The 22,853-nt window shown below is 51.6% G+C and overlaps 1 long non-coding RNA gene and 1 pseudogene across 1 annotated transcript in view; one reads left to right on the forward strand and one right to left on the reverse strand.

Annotated features, from left to right (window-relative positions):
* Positions 1-1,636: 1,636 nt before the first annotated feature.
* The window catches only part of LOC115285033, a 120,667-nt gene continuing 99,450 nt past the window's right edge, over positions 1,637-22,853 (reverse strand). Inside the window, exons 2-4 of the long non-coding RNA XR_003905398.1 lie at positions 19,284-19,361; positions 11,096-11,276; positions 1,637-1,816 (exon numbers count right to left, since the gene is read on the reverse strand). This is a non-coding gene — a long non-coding RNA (uncharacterized LOC115285033). The remainder of the gene's footprint in view (positions 1,817-11,095; positions 11,277-19,283; positions 19,362-22,853) is intronic.
* Positions 9,923-10,047, forward strand: LOC115286061 (annotated as a pseudogene).

A 22,853-nucleotide genomic window follows, 5' to 3' on the forward strand; every position in this document is an offset into this window, starting at 1 on the left:
GATTTTTATTGTTCTCCAGTGACTTGGTTTTTTAGACATCACACCTTGCTGTCATAAGACCCAGATAGAGCCAAAGCAAACAAAATAATTGCTTTCCATGCTGATTGCCGTTTTAAGAGCCCTGTGTTAATAAATAATGATAATGACAAAAATAATAATACCTTGTGTTTTGAGAACACCTTTCTTCTCAAAAGCTCCGGTACTTTACAGACACACAAAGAGTTGTCAACAGACAATTTATAGGAACAAAAAAATGACTCGTGTTTTAAGAAGTTCCTCTGTGGGAGATAATGGCTCTGTGATTTTCACAAATCAACTGGCAAACACAATCTCTATTTCTGGTCTGAACCAGGAATAAAAATGCCAAGCAGAAGGAGGCAGAGGGACTTGGGGAGAGCGAGGAGATTGGGTGGGGGAGGGGCGCCGGTCATTTACCTGAGCACAGTCTAGACAAGGTCGGGACGATTCTCACCCCAAGTGACCCCATGACGAAAGGCTGCTCAGGGGTCCGGACATTAGTATGAAAGGACAGCTGCCTGCTTCCTAGACCCTCTCCAGGCCTTCCCTCTGGGGTCCAGCCCAAGCCCGTTGGGATGATGCTGGCAAAGCTAGATGCCCACCCCAGAGAGTATCTCCTAAACAACCCTGAGGCCCCGCCCTACCTTTTAAATACTCCCCCCCCATCCCGGTCACTTTCCTTTGACACAATCCCGACAGCTCTCACCCCAGATCCCCAAGCGCGCACCACCAGCTGCAGACCTCAGAGGTGACTTTGAGTTGTGAGAAACTGTCAGGCAAAGCCGCTCTGCAAAGCGCAGCACCGGGCAGTACAGGAGGGGAGGGTGGGGGTGGGGGGGCAGGGTGGGGACCTCAGTGAAGTAATTTAGTTGGCGCCGTCTGTTACATGTACTACCCCATTTGGTCCTCATCAAACACCGGCGGGGATAGAGACACCTTAACACCATTTTCAGATGAGGACATCGGGGCTCAGAGAGGTTAAGTAAGCTGGCAAAGGCCACACAGCTATGGAGAGGCAGAACCAGGATGAAAACCCAGGACAGCGCATTAAGAAGTTTGGGAGGGGAGCGGATAGGGGGCTGGGGTTGCTGGCATGAGAGGATCCTGCTGCAAACATCACAGTCAGAGTCAGAGGCTGAGAAACTGCCACAAACCTGGGCATTCAAGGACCAACGTTCTGGCAGCATCGCCAAGAACAGACTGTGGGTGAGAAAGAGAGAGAGGCTGGGAGCAGGGGGGTAGCAGGATGTTTCCAGGCAAGAGATGAGGGAGTCAACATTGCTTAGCCAAGCAGGGAGGGAGGCTGGGGGGGGGGTGCCTGCAGAGAAAGAACTTTGGGGGTGAATCATCCATGAGGGTAAAAGACGGGGGGTCACAGTTGGCCCAGGGCAGTGACTCTTATTCTCTGTTGAGTCAAGAGCCCCCATCTTCACATGAAAGCCGCGGACCCCTCCCTGGAAAACGCACATGGCCAACTCACAAACACTGACGTTGTTTTTCAAAGAAATGCTGGTTTCCAGGTTAGGGTTCCTGGTTCTGGGAAGGAGCCTAATGGCGTGGGAACATCAGTACTGTGTATTTTCGGCTTGGAGGGTTTTCAAGACAATTGTACATTTATTTTCAGAGAAGAGAGGAGCGCTCTCTTAAAAAGAAATTTAAAATCTTATTTATTTTTAATAGGAGGGAGGAGTCGCTTCCTTCTATCTGTTTATCTTCTGCAAATCTGATGGCAGGACAGTCACGGACGCTGCTCAGAATCACTTCACAAACCTACACGTTCTTTGGGGCTTGGAGCTGCCTGTTGGCAAAAAGGATACAAATCCCAGTTACTGGAGGTAGGACATTTGGGGACAAAGGTCAAAATTGAAGGGCAGCGGGGTGGGTCTGAAGACTCTCAGGGAAAGCTGATGTCTCAAACACTCGAGGAATCATGGAGCCTTAATACAGCCAAGTGTGTGTCCAGGATAGCAAGAGTGTTTGCAGATCGGGGCACTTACGAAAGAAAATGCCGCTTTGGCACGTGAGTCAGCTACAGAGTGGGGCAGGGCTTGGTTGGGGTCCCCTCCTACCTTTCCCGCAAAGACCATGGAAAGTAAAAGAAGCTACTGCTGGGGAAGAAGGCAAGAGAGACGTCCAGTAGCGGCTTCTATCTACGTAGAAGAGAGACAGAAAGTCCTGGGACCCGACTTGGAACCCACTTCCATGTAGTGAGAGTAGCCCAGACCCCATGACACTTTCTGCCTAAACTATGGCTGACCTGTCAGCTTCTTTCCAAGCACAGGATCCCGGTGAATGGGGCCTAATGAGGGACAGCTGGGTGGGGACCCGCAGGAGAGTCTGGACACTGGTTCTCTACACCTGTCCCTGCTCGCTGCCCCTTTCACTTGTGTATGTGTAAGAGAGAGAACAGGGTGTGCGAGCACGCACATGTGCAAACCACCGTCAATGGGCAAGGGGCAGAGCCTTCCGTCACTCAGACCAAGAGCTCCCATTGGTAAGCCTGGGCTTGCTGTTTACATATGCTGCAAAACCTGGCCTGCGACACCAGGCTCTCCATTTCCCACCTTCTCACCATGCACCCTTTCTCTCTCTACCTGGAAGTCACCAAGTAGGACATGATTTCTCTGCCTGGGAACCAAGGAGAGGAGCCACTGGAGCCCCATCCATGACCAACTGGGGGGAAAGCTCCAGAAAAGGCGGTTGCTCCTAGGAATTAGCTAGTCCCACTCACCACAGTCTCTCGACCTGCCCGCCTCCAGCCCCAGTACTGGTGAAATGGTCCGTAGGACAGGGTCCCTCTATATGTCTGCTATCTGATGTCTGCCAGGGACAATGGCTTAAGACATTACTTTTCCCAGACCTTTCTGAAGCCCACAAAGGCTTTGAGACTCCAAACAAATGGATCTCGATGGAATCTGAGGCATCCTGTTGGCCAGGAGGTAAAATGCTGTTCTGTAGGAAAAGCAGAGTTCCAAGAGAAGTTGCCTAAAATCTAACTGCGCCCCTGGCATTTTCAGATGGTACCACTTAAGTAACTCTTTTCTCTTGGATCCCGCCCTTCTGGTTCCTCCCCTACCACCACCCCCATAAACTTTACATGGAGACTGGCCAAGGACAGGGCACACATCGGACCAAACATTTTTTTTTTAATTAAAAAAAAAAAGCAAACCTGAGCTGCTTTTCTAGAAACTTCTATTGATGTGATGCATCTTAGATCATAGCTGTTTAACTGGGACATACTAAAAATAATAAAAGCCAATGGACACTGAGCATCTAATATATGCCAGATTTGGTGCTAAGTGCTTTACATACATTACCTCATTTTGTCCTTAAAACAGCCCTATGAGGGAGATACTATTCTTATCCCCATTTCATGGTTGAGGAAACTGAAGCTAGGAGTTCAGTCACTTGCCCAAAGTCACACAGTCAGTGGCCGAGCTGGGACCTGGCTGAGTCTGTCTGATTTGAGAGCTTCTGTTTGTGCCCTCTCCTTTGCACACAGCATCATTTTCTGGAATGTTCCAAACCTGTCTTGCTGAATTCAGTCCTAGATGCCAGTAGCAGAGAAGCCTAGAAGACGTCAAGGAAGGCTCAGAAACCTCAAAACCCCTCACAGTTGGCTGCTCACACGCAGCCCAGCCGTGAGCAGGTGTCCCCCGGGCCACCTTCCTTTCTAGGAGGCTGTGGATTTAATGACTCCCCTAGGACACCAGCGCAACTGCCCCTCTGAAAGGTTCCCAGCAGAGGCTTCCAGCCACTTTCTCTCAGCCAGTTCCACTGTTCCCGGCAGCCTCTTCACTCCCCTCCCTGTCACCAGCGCTGAAGGACGCAACTCTGCTGTGTGACCTTGACAAACCAAACCACTCTGCGTCAGTTTCTCCATTAGGGTTGTAAAATGAGCGGAGTGATTCCTACCCTGCAGAGTGGTTATATGAATTAAAAATAGTACAGGGGCACCTGGGGGGCTCAGTCGGTTAAGCGTCTGACTTCAGCTCAGGTCATGATCTCACGGTTCGTGGGTTCGAGCCCCGCGTCGGGCTCTGTGCTGACAGCTAGCTCGGAGCCTGGAGCCTGTCTTCGGATTCTGTGTCTCTCTCTCTCTCTCTGCCCTTCCCTGCTTGTTTTCTCTGTCTCTCACTCTCTCAAAAATAAATTTTTAAAAACATTTAAAGATGTTTTTAATAAAAATAAAACATAAATATAGTACCAAAAGATAAGTGCAATGCAGCTGGCACGTAGCAGACAGTCAGAAATGTGAGCCTTCTTCTTCTTTTGCACTTACCTTCTCTCCCCACTTCATTATTTCCCTTTCCTTCTCTGGGCAGAGGACTGCAATGGCAATGGTTGACCCCCTGGATCCTCCAGTCGCTTCCGCCGTGTTGTGAGGCATGGTCAGGGGGGATTAACCATGACCACCCGCTGGCCCCTTCCTCGTGTCAGTATCGAATCTTGCTATCTGGCCGCTGAACTCCAGGGCTAGCCACTGACGAAGCAGCACATGCTGTGCACAGGTAAGACTTCAACTACCTTCCGAAATAATTTCGGATTCTGCACTGGAAGGTCACCTCCCAGGTCCTGTGTTCCTCAGACGCTGCTGGGAAGGACGATGACACAGATCAGCAATGCAAGGAGCCTGCCCCAAAGTGGCAGAGTCTCCATTTCTGGGAAGTGTTCCTCCAGGCTGCACCCTCCACTTCTCCTTCATCCCAGCCACATCTTCGAGAGGGGAGCCGGCTCTCAACCCCTCCCCCCTGCACTCAGGGCTTGGCTGTTTCCTGGAAGACAAGTGGACCCGGGAGAAGGGGGCTTGTCATGTCAAATACTAGGAACAGAATGAGCTGAGTCGGCAACTCCCGGGCGCCCAGGTTGGGATGATTCTGGCTGACAGGAAGGTGACTTGAGGAGCAGGGCTCTGAATATGGGGTAGGGGCTTGGTCTGGTTTTTCAGAACTGTAGTATTTCTGGAATTGTAGGTTGATTCTTGCAGGGAACAGACAGTTGGCAGGTCCTTCCCCCTGGTTTGGGGGCGCTCCAAACAGCAGGGTATAGTATTATTTGCAAACCATATTCCATGGGGTTCCACGGAGTTACCTGGGGAGCCCATGGCGGGCGTGGGGTCACCCTCCACCTCTGAGATCCCCTCCCCCATCTCCAAAGACAGCAGGTCCTCCTCCTCTGCTTTAGGTATTGGGGTTCCTCGTTGGAGCTCTGTCGCCAGGAAAACTTGAAAGCCTCTGGCTCCAATTAGAAGGTGGCCTGGTGCAGCCTCGCCCTTCCTGGGGACACTGTCCTCCCCAGCAAGGCACCCGGGGTTATGCGGCCCAGAGACGCTGCCTTCACAGCATGGAAAAGTGGGATGGCCACGCTGCAGCCCGTCAGAGCTGAAATCTACTGTTTTCATTTTTAAAAGCTTAGGAAAAACTGCACAAGGGCCAAATGTACAGCAGCCTCTACTACAGACCCACTATGTTAACTGCCGACTGTTTTCTCTTGAGCCCTGAAAATGGATCCTGCGGGGAGAGGAGAAAACCTCTCATGCCTGACCACGTGTTCTAGAGAGTCCCCTTCTCTCCGTCAGCTGTTGCCTGGATGGCTGAGGAGTCAGGCTGTGGTTTGGGGGCACAGGGATGACCCAAGTTTGGTTCTGATTTACCGAGGGTGAGGTAGAGAAGTTCACCTAGGACAAAGCCAAAGCCAAGAGAAGAAGGGTGTCGAGGCTCAGATTAGGAATCCCAGACCCAGGGAGATTCAGTACAGGTCACTGCGGCCAGAGATGGGATTCCAGGGTCATGAGGTCCTCGGGTCCCTCTTCCTGAAGTTCCACCCTGAATCCAGTCTGGAGCTGGAGCCGTTAGTGTAAACAAAAGCAAGTCATGCCCAGCTCTTTGCCCAGGGCTAGACAGAGCAGTGTAAACAGGCTGCCACCCTGAAAAGTTTATCAGAGGCACAACCACTCCCACGGCAGACTTCCTCTTCCTCCCCGGGGCTCAGAGGCTGCTCACACCTGGAGTTCAGTCACCCACTACCTCACCTGACACTTACCACCACCTTGGGGACATTTCTCATCTTTCCCATTACTTCTGATGGCAAATATGTGTGTATTTACTGCACTACTTGTGTGCTCACAGGTGCATGTCGGAGGGCGGTCCGTGTCCCCTTATGATCAAAACTTACCCTCTGGAGCAAAAACAAATGAAATAAAAAACCAGTACTCATTACGCTTTGGATTGACTTCACAGAAATCCGGGAGCATAATTTACATAAAAACTACACTCGTGACTCCAATGCTATTAGTCTTATTTGAATTTTAACCGAATTTTCCAACCTTTCAGGCAAACCAATGCTCAGGCAGATTTACAGTTGTCAAAAGCTCACATCGTTCTAGTCTTCCACCCGCTTGGAGAGGCTGTGGAATCTGGAGCACAGGCTTGGCCGTGGCCCTGTCTGCGCCCCTCCTCATTTCCGGCGGCTTCCTGACTCACGGCTCGCCTGGCGAAAGGCTCCTGGCATGTCAACAGACCTGCGTTCGGCTCAGTGTGTGTTGGGGTGCTGCTTGTACCCCCTGGCATGCCCCGGGGCCCCTGACCCCATTCACAGAGCCCTAGTCTATTTGTGCCACCCCCACTGCCCACCTGACCACCCTGGAGCAGGCAAAGGGCTGCTGTCTGGGGGGGGTCGATGAGAGCGACTCCATCTCACTCTTATTTGCAAGCTCCTTCCTGACTCCAGGGACAGATCGGACCGTCCCTGGAAGCGGTACGGGGATAGGGACATGGGACCCCCTGCTTGTCAATGGCTTGAACTGAGAATCCCAAATTCCTCATCTCCTGTCACAACCAAATCTCCGGGTTTCCCTTGACTTCTTCATTGTTGAGGAACAAACTCTGTAATACATATACATATGGATCTCCTAATTTATACACATGGGAAATATGCATGTATATATTATGTAGCTCACACACATGTATATATACAATACATGCATACAAAATATAGAACGTATGCATTATATATGTATGGGGACTAAAGAGACCCGCACTCCCACACCCACACCCCACAACTACCAGCTTCTAAGGGCTCCACAGCCTCCCATGTGTCCATCAGCCACAGGCTCCCTAGCCCCTGGCCTCTGTAAGTCAGCTTTGTGCATTCATAATTGGTATTTGCTGCAATACTAGAGATATTCCTGACAGGACAGAACTTTTCCTTTTGACTAGGTGTCAGTGAGAATGGAGCTCTCTCTGTAGGATCGCACACATCTGTCAACTGAAGGAGCCCTCCACAGTCCGGATGCTGGCCCCACACATTGCGAATGCTGCTTCTGCATTCCTGGGGATCTGGTTCTGGACACAGATGCCTCAGGATCTACGTGTGCCGTGATGCGCGCCCAGACAATGCCGCAGGGGCCAGAGGGGCATCTGTGGGGTCCATTTCTACCCCACAACAGTGAGTAATACCTCAATGTATGCAGATGGCATACAAATGGCAGAGATAGCCTATGGAATCCAAACCACATGTCTCCCCAACTCAATTTCCCCTTAGCCAGATCCCCCAAATGCTCAAAGCCACTTCAACACCATAACAAACTGGTGAGGCACATGGAGGCAAAGTCACGGTGGAAAAGACAAGAATCTTACCCTACTCACTTTGCTTTCACACACTATATCAAACACACGCCCATTTGCACAGATTGCCATGGAGCCTCCTGGTCCACGGAGGGGACGATGAAGGTTAGGGATCCTGATGCGTCAACTTTATTACCCGCACGGGAAACCCACCTCTGCAAATAGGACTTGGTAGCAGTTGATACAAGAGATGAGGGAAATCAAGGATTCCTGCAGCAAGGCAGAGCTAGAGCAGACTTGGAAAGCTCAGGGCTGTGTGTCGAGCAGGGAAAAGCTCTTGGCAGAACAGTTGTGGGCAAGAAATGAGGCAGAGGAGGCAGATCTCAAAGGCAGGCCAAGTGCAAATCACAGAGGTGGCAAATGTGGGGGTAAGACATCTCCATGTCAGCTGTGCAGCAAGAGGTTTTGAAGACCTGCATATCCAAGGAGGGGACTGTCCCTCTCAGAGCCCAGCTCTGGGATGGGTGGACAGGAGGCAGGGAGGCTGGCTCGGAAGCATCTGCTGCTATGTGCTGCCTTTTAGGATTCTTTGGGACAGGAACAGCGGGACATTCGACAGAGACACACGCTCTCTGACTCACCGGCTCTGAGGCGGTGTGGACTCCTCTTCCAGCCCGGAGCTCGTTCGCCATTAGGTGTGACATTAGCCCTTCTCTCTGGATCCTGGCTGCTCGGATCTGTCCTCAACCAGGTTTACCTGTGGGGTCTCTGTCTCCGGAACTGCATTCCTTACCCCCTCATGGTCCTCCTGGGGTTCTGACTCTCGGGAAGCTCGGTCCCCCCCTGACCTCACCTCCATGGGGTGCCATTTCTTCCAGCCTCCTTAGGTCAGGGGGCCAGAGGAGGCTGTGACTTTTTTCGGGCAAGAAGCAAAAAGCCTCTGTAGGGCAGTAGGCTTGGGAATAGCATGAAGGAAACCCAGCGGAGAAACTAAGTGTGTTGGCAATGAAATGTGCAGATGGCAAAGAGGTCAGATGGTTCAAAGAGGGTGTGGATGGACACGGGTGGAAGGAAGAATGTTGGTGCATTTAGCTGAAGGAGCAGCACATGGTGTGGAAATCAATCCACTTCATCGTGGGTGTGCTCTGTTGGAGGAGAGTGACGTCTCCGACTTGCCATCCAGCACCTTTGCTACAGAGCTTCTTGTTCTTGAGCTTTGGTCACGGAGAGGTTGGAGGTCCTCCTTTACCTTTTGCCCACCCCCCAGTCCTCCATACCTACACTCTCCTCCCCGGGGGTCTGACCAGTGCTACTGGTTTTAATGCCAGGTCTGCACAAGGACCTGGGCTTCCTCATTCAACTATATATGTATTACCAGGGCTGGCATTGGTGGACACCCGCTACAGGGGGCCTATCTTCACGGCCCATGCCCATTCTGACTGGCTGGTACTCCTGTCCACAGTGAATTCTTTTTTATTGTGGAAAATGTATATAACACAAAATTTACCATTTTAACCATTTTTTGTGTAATTTTTTCAACGTTTACTTATTTTTGAGAGACAGAGAGACACAGAGTATGAGCAGGGGAGGGTCAGAGAGAGAGGTAGACACAGAATTCGAAGCAGGCTCCAGCCTCTGAGCTGTCAGCACAAAGCCTTACACGGGGCTCAAACCCACAAACTGTGAGATCATGACCTGAGCTGAAGTCAGCCGCTTAACTGATGGAGCCACCCAAGTGTCCCATTTTAACCATTCTTAACAGTACCTTGGGTGCCATTATATATATTCACACTGCTGGGCAAATATTACCACCATGTTTCTCCAGAACTTTTCCACCTTCCCAAACTGAGACTCCATTTCCATGAAACACTAACTCCCCACTCCTCCATCCTCCAGCCCCTGGCCACCACCATTCTACTTTCTGTCTCTACGAATTTGCCTTTTCTAAGTCCCTCATATAAGTGGACTTACAGAATATTTGTCCTCTTGTGATGGACTTATTTCATTTAGCATAATGTCTTCAAGGTTCCGCCATGTTGTAGCCCATATCAGAATAATATCTCATTATATATGTTTACCATATTTTGTTGATCCTTTCATCTACCGATGGGCACTTGGGTCATTTCCACCCCATGGCAATTGTGAGTAGCACTGCCACGAACATGGCTGTAGAAACATCCGTTTGAGTCCCTGCCTTTAATTCTTTGAGGGTCTATGCCCAGAAGTAGAATGGTTGGATCATATGGTAATTCTTTTTTTTTTTAACAGTTTATTGTCAAATTGGTTTCCATATAACACCCAGTGCTTCTCCCCACAAGTGCCCCCCACCATGACCATCACCCCCTCCCTCCGCCTTTTGTCTAAGATCAAGTGTAGTATCTGTTCTTATCAGTTTAATCATATGGTAATTCTATGTTTACCTTTCTGAGGTACTATTGAATATTTTTAATATCACACAACTGCTACTCAAAATACAAAAATATATACAACTGCTACTCAACATCTCCACTTGGGTGTCTAGTTAGCATCTCAAAGTCAAGCTAGCCAAAACCAAAGTCTTGATTTCTCCCCAGTGTTCCCCACTCCCACGGATGGACTCACCACACAGCCAAAGCTAAAACCCTTCACATCACCAGAGGTTCCCTCTTTCTCTCAGTTTCCACAGCTAACCCATCAGCACATCCTATAAGCTCTACCCTTGAAATTCAGCTAGAATGAAATCCCTTCTCGCCACCCCCACTGCTCTCACTGGACCCCACACACCATTACCTTTCACCCTGACTGTTGCAATAATCTTCTAAAATGTCTCCATGTTTTGTTCTTCTAGCACCTAATTTTTTAAAAATTAAGTTTATTTATTTATTTTAAGAGAGAGAGCATGCACAATTTATTTTAAGAGAGCGAGCATGCACAATTGGGGGAGGGACAGAGAGAGAGAAAGAGAGAGAGAGAATCCCAAGCAGGCTCAGCACTGTCAGCATGAAGCTTGATGCAGGGCTCGATCTCATGAACCTGGAGATCATGACCTGAGTTGAAATCAAGAGACAGACACTAACCGACTGAGCCACCCAGGCATCCCCACCACTTAGTTCTCGTATAGTGGCTTAAAGATAGTCATTCAAAATGTCAGTCATACACTCCTCCAATCAAAACTTCCAGTGGCTTCTCGTCATAATTAGAGAAAAAGCTCACAAAACCCCCAAGTCATTACCATGAAGAGACGGGCCGTCCCATGGCCTCTCGTGCTAATCCACTCACCCACATCTGCACGTCTGGCCCCACTGGGCTTGACTCTTCTGCAAACAGCCACTGGGGCCTGACTTGGGGCCATTACCCTGCAAGGTGCTTCTCACAAATCATCACATTAAACGCCAGCAAATGCCAGACGCCACCCCATCGAGAGGCTCATCCAACGACCCTAAGACAGAAGCCCCACCCCCCAGTCACAGACTCCGCATCACCTCCGCTCACACACTCAGTGCTGCCTGCCCTTACAGGATCCGATTGTTTACCTGCTGGCTGTCTATCCCTCGGTCTAGAGTGTAAGCTCCATGAGGGCAGGGAGGGCTTGGATCCCTGTTGTATCCCCAGGGCGAGGAATAGTGCGGGGCGTGAACTTAGAACTCAGAGCGACAAAAGCCCTTTGCATCCTGAGGTGCATTGGCATATCCTTGTCTCCAGGCCGGTTCAGGTCTGTGGGCACAAGGAAAGGAGAAAGTGAAAATCTGCTGAGACACGGGGGTGGATTCGGTCAGCGCTTTGGGATTCTGGTGGGGGGGGATCTGTGCCTCATAACTCTTGTGGGGTCAGAGCCACAAGTTAGCAGAGTGGGCAGGGCACACAGAGGTGACTAAGTACTTTAGGAAGGCCTCAGGACCACAGACAGCTTCACCACTAACTAACCTATTGTCATATCTTAAGTTTTACTGTTAGTAATTTTTTACTTTGTTTGGTCCTCTCACAAACCTTATACCCTTTGACTCATGAGAAACCCATCCATGACCATGTGTAACGGGGGCTGGGAATCTGGGGACCATGTCATCTCTACCAGGTCAGACCACCTCCCAAGGGCCCCCTGGCCTCCCCTTGAGTGTGATTACCCTGGGATAGTTCTGTACAGAACTCTCCTAATAAAAGCATTCACATTTACAGCATTAAATTCTCAAGATATGGAATGGAGAGAATGAAAGGTTTTTTAAAAAAATGTTTAATGTTTATTTATTTTTGAGAGACCGACAGACAAAGTGTGAGCAAGGGAGGGACAGAGAGAGAGGGAGACACAGAATCTGAAGCAGGCTCCAGACTCTGAGCTGTCAGCACTGGGGCTGAACTCAGGAACCGTGAGATCATGACCTGAGCCAAAGTCGGCCGCTTAACCGACTGAGTCTCCCGAGTGCCCCAAGAATGAATGTTTAAGGAGGGGTGGAGAGTCAGCATCTAGAGAGACAGAATCGAAGACAGCTTCCAAAGTGCTACCTGGTTGTTTGGGGTTCGAAAAATCTTTGTCTTAGGGCCAGAACTTTAGTGTAAAGCTGGCATTGGGGAGCAATATGGCCCTGAGGACAAATAGTCCTTAATGAGAAGAACTTGGAGCATCTTGGAAAGAGGTGGTTGCGTTGAAAGGGACCAGTTCTGGGTCATGCAGTGAAATTTGGGTGTCATTCTTCCAGAATCTCATCTGCCCTATTGGTGTCACTTGGGCTTTCCAAATGATCATCTGGTTCCGCTCTACCAGGGTGACCATATAACGCATTGTTCAAACAAGTGTGCTTTTGAGGAAGGAAAGGTGAGGGTCTTCACAGTTACAAGAGCAGGGCCAGGACTGTCCAGGCTAATGGGAGGCCAAGTCACCTAGACATTGCTTCTTCTAACCATGAGGAATTGAGTCATGATATAGCATTTTAATGCACCAAATAAGGCAGCGAGAGTCCCCAGCCCTTCCTACGGCGTCCAGCCTCACCACCGCCACTGGCCTCCCTGCCTCCCCTGCTCCTATCCTGTGCCCCTGAGTCCAATCTGTGCCTTTTCCCTAAAGCCCTCTGTTCTCCTCTGGGTCTCTTGCATCTGATACCAGCATGCGGAAGCCTATTTCACCTGCTCTTTCCTGATCACTGCCAGCTTTCCTGGGCAATCCCCTTTGTAAGGGCCTCTTCTGGGCACTACATGCCCTCATTAGTCCTCAGCAGTGCCTCAATGGTCTGATGGTGGCGTCTGTCCTTCTGGTGTCGCCCCCAGTCATTGGCCACAGGCTTTGGAAAAGTCTCTTCAACAGGGTACTGCTTACACTCATCTGTTTCAAAATTGGTCCCCCCACCCTGAGGAGAAGCTGAGTGCACGAGAGTTGCTGAGCACAACTTTGCTAAGATCAAAGCTAGAACTTGCTGAGGCTTTGTGTCTGCAACTACCTAGAAATCCCTCTGTGCCCGCCGACTCCCGGTGAGCAGAAGAGACGGTGAGCACGTGTGCAGGGGCCAGGAAGAACTTAGCCCCAAAGAGTGCTTTCTCCAGCTCGTTTTCTACAGCCTCTGTCAACGGACTGATGCCACTGCAGCCCAGCACATAGTAGGTGTTCAGGAAACATCAGCAGAGATTGCACTACCATCTCCATTGCTGAGTCAACACAGTGGGCTTCGGCCTGGAGCTTCACAGCAAATTCTGGAACATCAGAGCTCGTAGAGGGAGATCTTAGAAGTGGTCAAATCCAGTCCTCCTCATCGGTTTCAGATTAAGGAACCCAGGTGAGGGCCCTGAGAGGTGAGGTGACCTGCCTGATTTTGCTAATATCAGCAGCAACACCAGGCTCAGGCCTCCTGACCTCCCCTCTGTCCGTACCATATGGCCGCAGGCCAGCCAGCCCTCTGACCACCACCACTGGCCGGATATCTCAGAGCCACGACCCAGAGGCTCAACTTCAGCACCAGACACCCCCAATCTGGCCTGTGACCTTAGCACTGCAGCTGTGACCATGCTCTCTCAAGGCCCCCTGCCTGGCAAAGTCACTCTCTCTCTGCTCTTGATGTAATTCATCCCCCTGGCATGCTGTCACCCTGTCCCCTCTCCCCGCTGTATTACTGTTGGCTCGAGATGCCCCTGCCTTCTGGGCCATTCTATCAGCTTTGATACCTTTTCCATGTTTTTCTCTCTGCCTTTTCAAAGCTACCTACACTCGTACATGATATGAATGAATGACTTGCTGTGTGACCCTGGGCCAATCGTTCACCATCTCTGGGCCCCCTCCAGGGTCTGTGAAATAAACACGATGCTGCCAACCTGTCACACAGCATGGCTGTGTTTGAATACGTGTGCGATTGAGTGAATATCTTGAAAATACAGAGTCCGACAACAGTGCTCAGCAATCAATGCCTTCTGCTGAGAACATTTCTTGGAGAACTTGAAAGAGGACTTTTCTATCTGAGATGAAAGAAACAGGATGGCCCTGAGCAGTTTTAAGCTGTGCGGTCTCTGTCTGAGCGCCCAGCCTGGAGCCCAGCATCAGCTCTGGGTAGGGGTGGGGGTAGGGAGAGAGGAAGGAACTTGCAGAGGTCTAGGGGTGAAGATGTCATGTGCAGACTCTCCTCTTTGAGGAGCCCAAGTGCTCCTTCTCAGGGTCTGTCCAGGCCACCTGTCCCCAGCAACAACAGCGAGGGGAGAGGCCATCCTTATCAGCGGGGTCTCCAGTGCCACAGACAGCACTGGGAGCTGCTTTTAATTAGAGGTGCTCCTTTCTCGTATTCCATGAGTGGCTGATTTCGGACTTTCCCGCACCCTCTGCTGCATCCCAAGAGTGATTTTAAATGTTTATTTATTTTTGAGAGAGACAGAGACAGAGCATGAGCAGGGAAGGGGCAGAGAGAGAGGGAGACACAGAATCTGAAGCAGGCTCCAGGCTCTGAGCTGTCAGCACAGAGCCCTATGCGGGGCTCAAGCTCACGGACCATGAGCTCATGACCTGAGCTGAAGTTGGACGCCCAACTGACTGAGCCACCCAAGCACCCCCCCAAAAGTGATGTCTTAATAGATTCCAAACAGTCTGGAATAAGAAAGGAGAAAGCTATCATGCTGTGAGCTGCTGCTCTGCCACTTCTGCCGGGTTCCCAGTCACTTGGAGTGGACGGAAGGACGACTCCGCCCATCCAGGCATGGCCTAGGGAGCCTGGTGCCACCTTCTCCTGCCCAGGCCACCAGCTCTGCCACGCCCACAGAGGAACAAACGTGGTCTCAGCTGAAGCAGCTCTTAGGGCTAAACTTTAACTAGTGCTGTGACAGAGGCATAGACCGCGTACCTCTAGACACAGAACAAGGCCAAGGAGGAAGCAACAGCGGAAATCTGGCCCACGGGGTTGTATTCACTAGGGACTTGCAGGAAAAACCGCAGTCCTCCCCACCCCCCAGGCTCTGATCCGGATTAGAATCTGCTCCCGCACATAGCTGACGCAGCCCACATTCATTTAGCACCCAGGGGACTCCAAGCCAGCTGCCAGATTCAGCAAACAAAAATACAGGGTGCCCAGTTGAACGTGAACTTCGGACAAACAACACGAAATTTTTGAGCATAAGCATGTCCTAAATATTTCATGGGACCTACTTTCCTTAACCTGGTACTTAGGGCATATTTTCACTAAAAATGATTCCCTGTTGATCTAAAATTCACATTGAACTGGGCAGCCTGTATTTTATCTGGCAACTCTCTTCGGAGGTCAACGGAGAGATCCAGACCATAAACCAGAAAGTCCGCTCTACCCAATGGTGGCAGGTGATGCATCACAGTTGGGGGAGGTCAGGAACCCAGGAGGAAGAACGTGACTGTGTGTCACCAGGAGGGAAGAAGACAGGGCTCTTGTCGCGCAAGCGTCCACCCTGGAGGCACCTAGGCTCGTTTTAAACTACCAGCATCCAAAGGGAATATGAAATGACAGAGCTGGTCCCAAGCAGGGCCTGCTGGGTGAACCTGGTCCCTCTAGAGGCCAGAGGCCTGGAGGAAAAGCAGCAGCCACCTCTAAGAACTCACACCTTAGCCCAGTAATCCCCAGCCCTTTTGCCATTGCAATTCCTGTCACGATCCAGTTGGAAACCACCTCTAGCCTGATGCCAAATACATGTCATGTGGCTGACACTTAATTTTCCCTTAGCTCACGTCTGATTCTGCTCGAGAATGCTTTCTGAACACAGAGAACTCTTGGACATCAAGCGAATAGGATCAAGAGTCTCCGCCGTGGCAGCCAGAAAGTTCTAGAAGATCCCCAAAGGAGAGGCCAGAATAGGAGCTCAGGTGAGGAGGGCAAAGCCTCCACCACCCAGGGTCCCTTTCTGGGGGAAGTGACCGAGTGGAGTCTGGAAGAGGAGGAGGAGCCTGAAACCGGTCCCGGACTGGGACCTGTGGTCCGCAAGGAGGGGCTCCAGGCTGGCCCTGAGCCCCAGGACAGTGAGGGCACAGCCGGCTTCTCAGGAGCGAGAAGGCACAGTCTGTTAGGACCCACAACCTTGCTGTTTGGACCGTGAGCCTCTCCTGGGTTTCCTCTTATGTAAACGATCATCAACAAGGCGCAGGGCCCACGCGTTGCGTAAACCAGGCCTGATATTTTAAACCCTCTCCGTTCACGGGGCGTTTTGTGCTTCCTTTGTTCTCCTCTCCTGTTTTCCACTTCACAAACCGAGCTCCGAAGAGCTGCACGTGGTGCACAGGGAAGTGCTGTTCGGGCGGTTGCAAGTGGCCAGCCCCTCTCTCTGCACAGTCTCTGGTTTCGGCTTGGATATCAATTATAGGCTTTTACATAAGAAGGCTAATGCGCTTTCAAAGCAGGCAGATCAACCCCCCCCTCCGCCCCATGTTTTGACAGTTTGGCTTGAGTTGAAATATAATTAAACTTTTCGAAAACAACGGCTTTGAAACTCAATCCCCACACTGTTTACACGTCTTTTTTTTCCCTTTCTTTCTCTCTTTCTTCCTTAAGCGTTGGGTTTTTACTTGCTGCAGTACAATTAATTCGCTCTTCACTTTCTGCACTCAAAACAAACACTGGTTTGCAGCGTTGGGCTTTTATAGTCTGCAGAGCTGAGAGTGGAAAAAATAAGATCTGAAACAGGATGGGCTTTTGATGATACCTCCTTATGACAGACACATTTGAAAACCACCACTGGTGAGTCACTTGAATTCTGCACATACCCTCTCTGAGGCGCAGGAAGTGTGGGTATTTTAAACCCTCGGGCTATGAGAAGTTTTCAGAGGTCTTCAGGCTTGCCCGGGAGCATGCACTGGCCTTGCAACCTGTGCCCCAGCTTTCTGCCAGCCTCTCCTGCTTTGTTCTCCTTGCCCTGGTTTTGCTTTCATGTTAGCACGCCCAGTCTAGAAAGTACAGAGCTAGCGAATTTCTAAAACCAACAAAAACGTACCAAAAAAAAAAAAAAAATCTAGCAATGACAACAGAGCCCGGCGGTTGGGAAGGGGCGGGTGGGGAGCAGGCAGATGGTGTAACAAGATGTCCTCAGGCGGCTCACTGGGGACCCAGCCTTGTGGCTCTGTGGCCAGAAAAGAAAGAAAGAAGTCAGGTCCCAGCCAGCACTTTCACTTCTAACCCGAGTCGTCAGCTGTGGGTAGTGCGTGCTCACGCCTCTGCTTCGCTATCTCCAAAGGCCAAACGAACAAGAAGGGGGATGGGGAGCGGGCAGGAGATACAACTGAACTGAAATCAAATGACTTTAGATGAAAGATTAAACAAAAAAAAAAAAAAAGAAGAAAGAAAACAAGAACTTGATGGAAATGAGCCAGATGTTGCCACGAAAGAAGTGATAAATCCTACCCTTGTTTGGGAAAGGAAGGAGGCCGAGGGAGGGATGGCGGGCCGCGGAGGGAGATATCATTGTCCCCCCTGTGGATGGAAGTCTTTTCAGAACATCACCATCACCATCACCAGCAGCTGACACTGAGGACAGCGGGTTCCTGGGAGAATCCATTCTGCGCTGAGGTTTTTATTGGAATTGATGTTTCCTAGAAGAGAAGGATCGTGGGGGGAACTGAAACCCAGCTCAAGCATCTACAGTCCTATCATGTAGGGAAGAACCCAGAACTCCTTAGTTGCCCTCAGAAGTCACAGGAGCGTCCCAAATATCACAGGCTATGAAGGCCAGATGCCTCCCAATCTTAAGAGAATCTAAAGCCTTCATGATGGAAGAAAATCCTGGACTCTTTTTTTTTTTTAATGTCTCCTTTATTTTTGAGAGAAAGCAAGTGGAGGAGGGGCAGAGAGAGACGGGGAAGAGGATCCTAATGGCAGTGAACCTGATGTAGGGCTCCAACTCACGCACCATGCGATCATGACCTGAGCCGAAGTCCGTTGCTCAACCGACCCCCAATCCTGGGGTCTTACTAAGCAGCCCCAGAGGAGAAGAGGCTGCCCTGGCATCACGTTTTCCCCAAGCGCTGTGTGGAAAGATGCACACTCTCTAGATCAGCGTGGTGCACGCTGCAGTGGGGGATGTCCAAGCACGGGGCAGGCAGCTCTGAGCATCTGGGGTCAGTCACCAAGGCCGCACACATGACACACAGGGATAGCTCCTGTAGTCTTCTCTCAACTGCGACAGAAACAAGTCACCACAGATGTGGTAGCTTAAACCTCGATGTTTCTGTAGGATCTAAGTCTGCCGGCGGTCTCACTGGGCTAACACTGAAGGACAGCAGGCCTGGGTGCCTCCGGAATGCTCCAAGGACACTCTGTCCTCGCCTCCACCTGCACTCCTTGCCTGGTGGCCTCCTTACTCTACCAAGCGTGCCTCTACCCTTTGTCCGTCTCTCCTCTGACCCTCATCTTCTGCCCCCTCTTGCACCTGTAAGGACCCGTGTGATCACATTGGTCCATCTGGAGAATCTTGGCTCACCTCCCTACCTGAACATCAGCTGAGGGCGCCTGGGTGGCTCAGTCCTTTGGGTGTCCGACTTCGGCTCAGGTCATGAACTTACGGTTCGCTTCTAGCTCCTCATCAGGCTCTGTGCTGTCAGCTCAGAGCTTGGAGCCTGCTTTGGACTCTGTGTCTCCGTCTCTGCCCTTCCTCTGCTCATGGTCTCTGTCTCACTCTCAAAAATAAATAGACATAAAAAATAATTTAAAAAATAATAAAATCAGCTGATCCACAGCCTTAATTCCTTCTGTGACCTTCATTCCCCTTTGCCATGTAACCTAACATATCCTCAGGTCCTGGGGAAGGATGTGCACATTATTCTGTGAGGAGCCATGGGATCCTCACTGAGGATGGGACCATTCCTCATTTGGAATGACGTAATACAAATAATATACATTTACTATCGGTCCAGCACTGTTGTAAGTACTTCATGTGCATTTAATCATCACTACAGTCCAATGAGGCAGGTGCGGTTTCTTCTCACTATATAAATGATGAAAAAGTACCAGGTCCATGGCTGGCAAAGGGTCCAGCACCCATCTTTCTGGGCCAGACTTCAGGTTCATTACCACAAAGAGATAAATAGAGGGGCTTTGCCTTCCTGGCTGCCTGTTCCCTGTAAGTCCTCCTGGACAGAAGAGGGCTCCCTCCCTTATGTCAAAGGTCCTTACATAGCAAGGAAAGTTAGAAAATCACGTTCATCCTGCTGGCCTTGACCCTGTCCAAGTCCCGACCACACGGATCTGAGTTTCTAGCTAAGTGTTTGGAGGAGCCAGAGACACACTCAGCCTTGCACACTCTACTTACATCGCAACAGTAGAAACCCAGGAGCAGCTAGGGCGTGGAAATGGCTTCACTGCTCTGTGCCATGAATGGAGAGGGCCTCTGCAGGGGAGAGGAAACAGAGTGGCATAAAATGAAGTGTGGGCCACCTTCAGGAGACCCTGGAGTCAGTTTGATCGAAGGGGAGAGAGTGAAGTGTCACAAGGGGGATGTTGAATGCTCATTTGTGTGTCCCTAGGTGGTGGAACCCTGCGGGAACAACAGAGATGTCCTCTGCGGAGGGGGCCACCCAGCCACCCACCCCCTGCAGGACCCCCACAGTGACAGAAGGAGGGCAGGGCCAGCAACCAGGAATGGAGGTCCTCCCCAGGAGCCCCTTGCCGGTTTTGGAACCCACTGCCATCTTGGTCCAAGACACAATGGCTGGGCCCCAGTTGGCAAGAGCAGCTGTAAACCAGAGAGAATAGAGCCAACTTGAAGCTCCTCGGGGCCCTGGGGAAGCAAGGCTCAGAGAGCCTCAACCGCCAAGTTCCGCAAATTTCACAAGTTTGTTACAAACCCCAGAAGCGTTGTTGGGTTGCTTAAAAACGATTTAATTTTTGCAATCTCCAGGAGAAAAGGCGCCTCAAATTAAAACTGGTGTCGAAAAATAGTGGCTAAGGGGATGAAAGACAGTTTTCCTCCAAGGAGGGGTGCAAGCAGGGGTGGAGAAGCACCCCAGTGTCCGGGCTGTGGGAAACCCCGAGTTCTGACTCCTGGGGCATGGAGATGCCCATTCCCACAGTGCAGCCACTCCTCCTATTAGGTCACCTTCTTGAGGTTCACCTAGAGAGCTGACTCTCCCATGGGAGAAGAGGAGGCCTCTTGTCCCAGTGGAGAAAGGGATAAGCTGTGACATCAGCTGAATCATGGCCCGGCCACTTCCTCCCTTTATAGCCCCGAATGAGCTGCCAAATGAAGAGAAACAAGTCCAGGGGTCCTGGGGGCCAGCTGTGTGTTGCGCGATGCGGACAGCTCTGTGCGGCTTGGGAGGGGAGCGTGAGGTGGCCCAGCCTCCAACACCTGGTCCCTAGGCATGCAGGCACAAGCAGACCGCACCCACAGTGGGCGTCCCCGGGTGCCGGGGGGAGGCGCCCACTCTGTGCTTAGAGGTGGGCACCTGCAAGTGTGACCCAGGGGCTCCTCTGCTTGAATAAAGTGACACAACCTGGCCCTGCACTTCACAGTTTTGCACCAGCTAGCCGCATCTAGAGAGTTGCTCTGGACGTATTTCCATTGCTTTGGTTGCCTATCGTCATTGCGATCACTGTGTACCCCCGCGTCCCCCAAACACACGTGAGACTCTGGCTGTTTTCAAAAGGACAGCTCCCCCTCGGGCCCGCAGAGCCGTGGGGTCTGGTGGCCCACCAGGAGTGCTGACTCAGCCACGCTGGCTGGCACTCGGGGGCTCCAGGTCCCCAGCATCCTACCTGGGGGCGCTGGGCACACTGACCTCTCACCCTGGCAGTGGGTGAAATGGCTGAAGGGAAATGTGATCCGGGCCTGCAATAAAGCATGAGCGACAACACCCACTCCCATGAGCCAGTTGCAAACCACATGGGACCCTGTGGTTTCTCTTTGCCACATGCCTCTCTACCAACAGCAGTTTCGATGCTGTGTTCACCCCTGAGGTGGGCGAGTTGGGGGTGCTGCTCAGGGCCGGAGGAGGGTGAGGCACAGGGTACAATTCTGCAGGATAGTCAGCCTGACCAGCTACTGAGAACCGGACAACTCAAGCGTCAAACGATCGTCAAAGTAGTCTCTATAGAAAGAAGCCAAGAGACAGCAGCAAGACCGAAACGGGGCTGGGCACGGTTTCAACAGCTTTCTGTGGATTAACTCATCCCATCCTCACGGCGACCCTGTTTTACAACAGGGAAACTGAGGCAGGTCGAGGAGCATGCCCAACGTTACAAAGCTGGTAAGAGCTGCCACTGTGACTTAAACCCTCAGCCTGGCTTCTGACTCCAGTGTCCCCGTACGTCCCCTAGACAGTGAGTTGGACAAATATGTTTGCAAGGCAAACATGGAGGAATCTGAAGATGTTAAAAGTCTCCCTGTGGCACAGGGAGGGGGACGCACGGTCAGCAGTGCAAGGGGAGGGAGGAGGCCGGTTTGTAAAGCAGCTTCCTTCCCAGGGGACACCTTCCCCCCAAGCCTGGGGGACCGGGTGAGACTGTGTCACTTCACCAAAGTGAACCTCACAAATGGGGGAGAGGCACAGCCAGCGCCATGTTCCCCCAAACACTGCCCCCAACGCCATTATGCAAGTGCCTATTACAGTGGCCTGTGGAAGTCACTTTCATGGTCAGGGTTTTCAACTGCACATAAAAGAGGAAACCGCTTCAGGAAGAAGCACATTTTGCCACCCCCACGGTCGGGGGTGCGGGAGAACAGGGGACAGCCAGGGACGGCCTGGCCAGGAACAAGGAGGGGCACCAGGGCTGTGACTGGATCTGGAAGTCGAACCTCACTCTGAAGAGCAGGGCACTTCCTGGGGGCTGACCTCTGACCCCTGGCCCCTGACCCCCAGGGCAGCTCTGAGGAAACACCCACGGGCATGTCCCAGGCCCTCTCAGTGGGCTTCTTCCAGCACACAGCAGGACTGCAGCTTGTCACCGCCTCAACAAGTGACACTCCGTCCCAGCCCTGACCATGAGGGCTGGTGTTTACCCACACAGAACATTCCAGAACATTCTCTGTGACTCCTGTCATCCCCTAGGCCTGTTCACAGCCTCCCACACTGCTGTGCATCTTGACACACAAGGACACCTCAGGGGTGGGATCGGCAATGATGCGCCCGGTCCTTGTGGCCCCACGACTCTTCAGTAGTTGGGGCAAGCTGAGGGGAGCTGACTCCAGAAGTCTTGCCACGAGACGGGGAGCTCATCACTCATCCTCAGGACACGGGGGCACTAATACCTACTGTGCAGAAGTGTATGGGTGCAACATGAAATACTTGTTCGATTATTTGTCGAATATTTGAGCACCCGCTGTATGTGGGGTCCTGGAAATGGCAGGATTTTGAAATCAATGGCCTGAAAGAAGAGGGCTTATTTCCAGGAACAGAGCTCCTCGGGTGAAGGGTAAGCAGGGGAGAGGCCTGGAGGGGCTGCTGTCCTCAGGGGCATCTGTCCACACAGCAAGGAGTGCAGGAATTGGGGGGGGGTCTCTCACATCTTTGGGGTACCAGGTAGCTTCTGTCAACGGGGCCACAGCTTCCCTTCCGGTACGTTCCTCTGGTCAGCCCCTGAGGTGGCAGACGGCACCCTGTCCCTCCCTCCAGCCCCTGAGCCAGCCCAGGCAGGACCAGCGAGCAAGAAGGAGATAAATCCTGCCCCACCCAGCATGAAGCCTAATTCAGCTCCAGTCCCACATCGATAAGCCTTCCGTTCCTCCGACTCCAGGCTCCAGGCTCTCACAGCAGTAGTCCCACGACAGCTTCAATGAAAAAACCATCAGGCCTGGGCAGCCACTTGCTCACCCAGACCCCCACCTCAGAGACTGCCACCTTCTCAGGCTCCCACAGGACCAAGGGACGGAGGACATTGGTCA

Source organism: Suricata suricatta, chromosome 2 (genome assembly GCF_006229205.1).
Source record: "Suricata suricatta isolate VVHF042 chromosome 2, meerkat_22Aug2017_6uvM2_HiC, whole genome shotgun sequence".
Taxonomy (NCBI): domain Eukaryota; kingdom Metazoa; phylum Chordata; class Mammalia; order Carnivora; family Herpestidae; genus Suricata; species Suricata suricatta.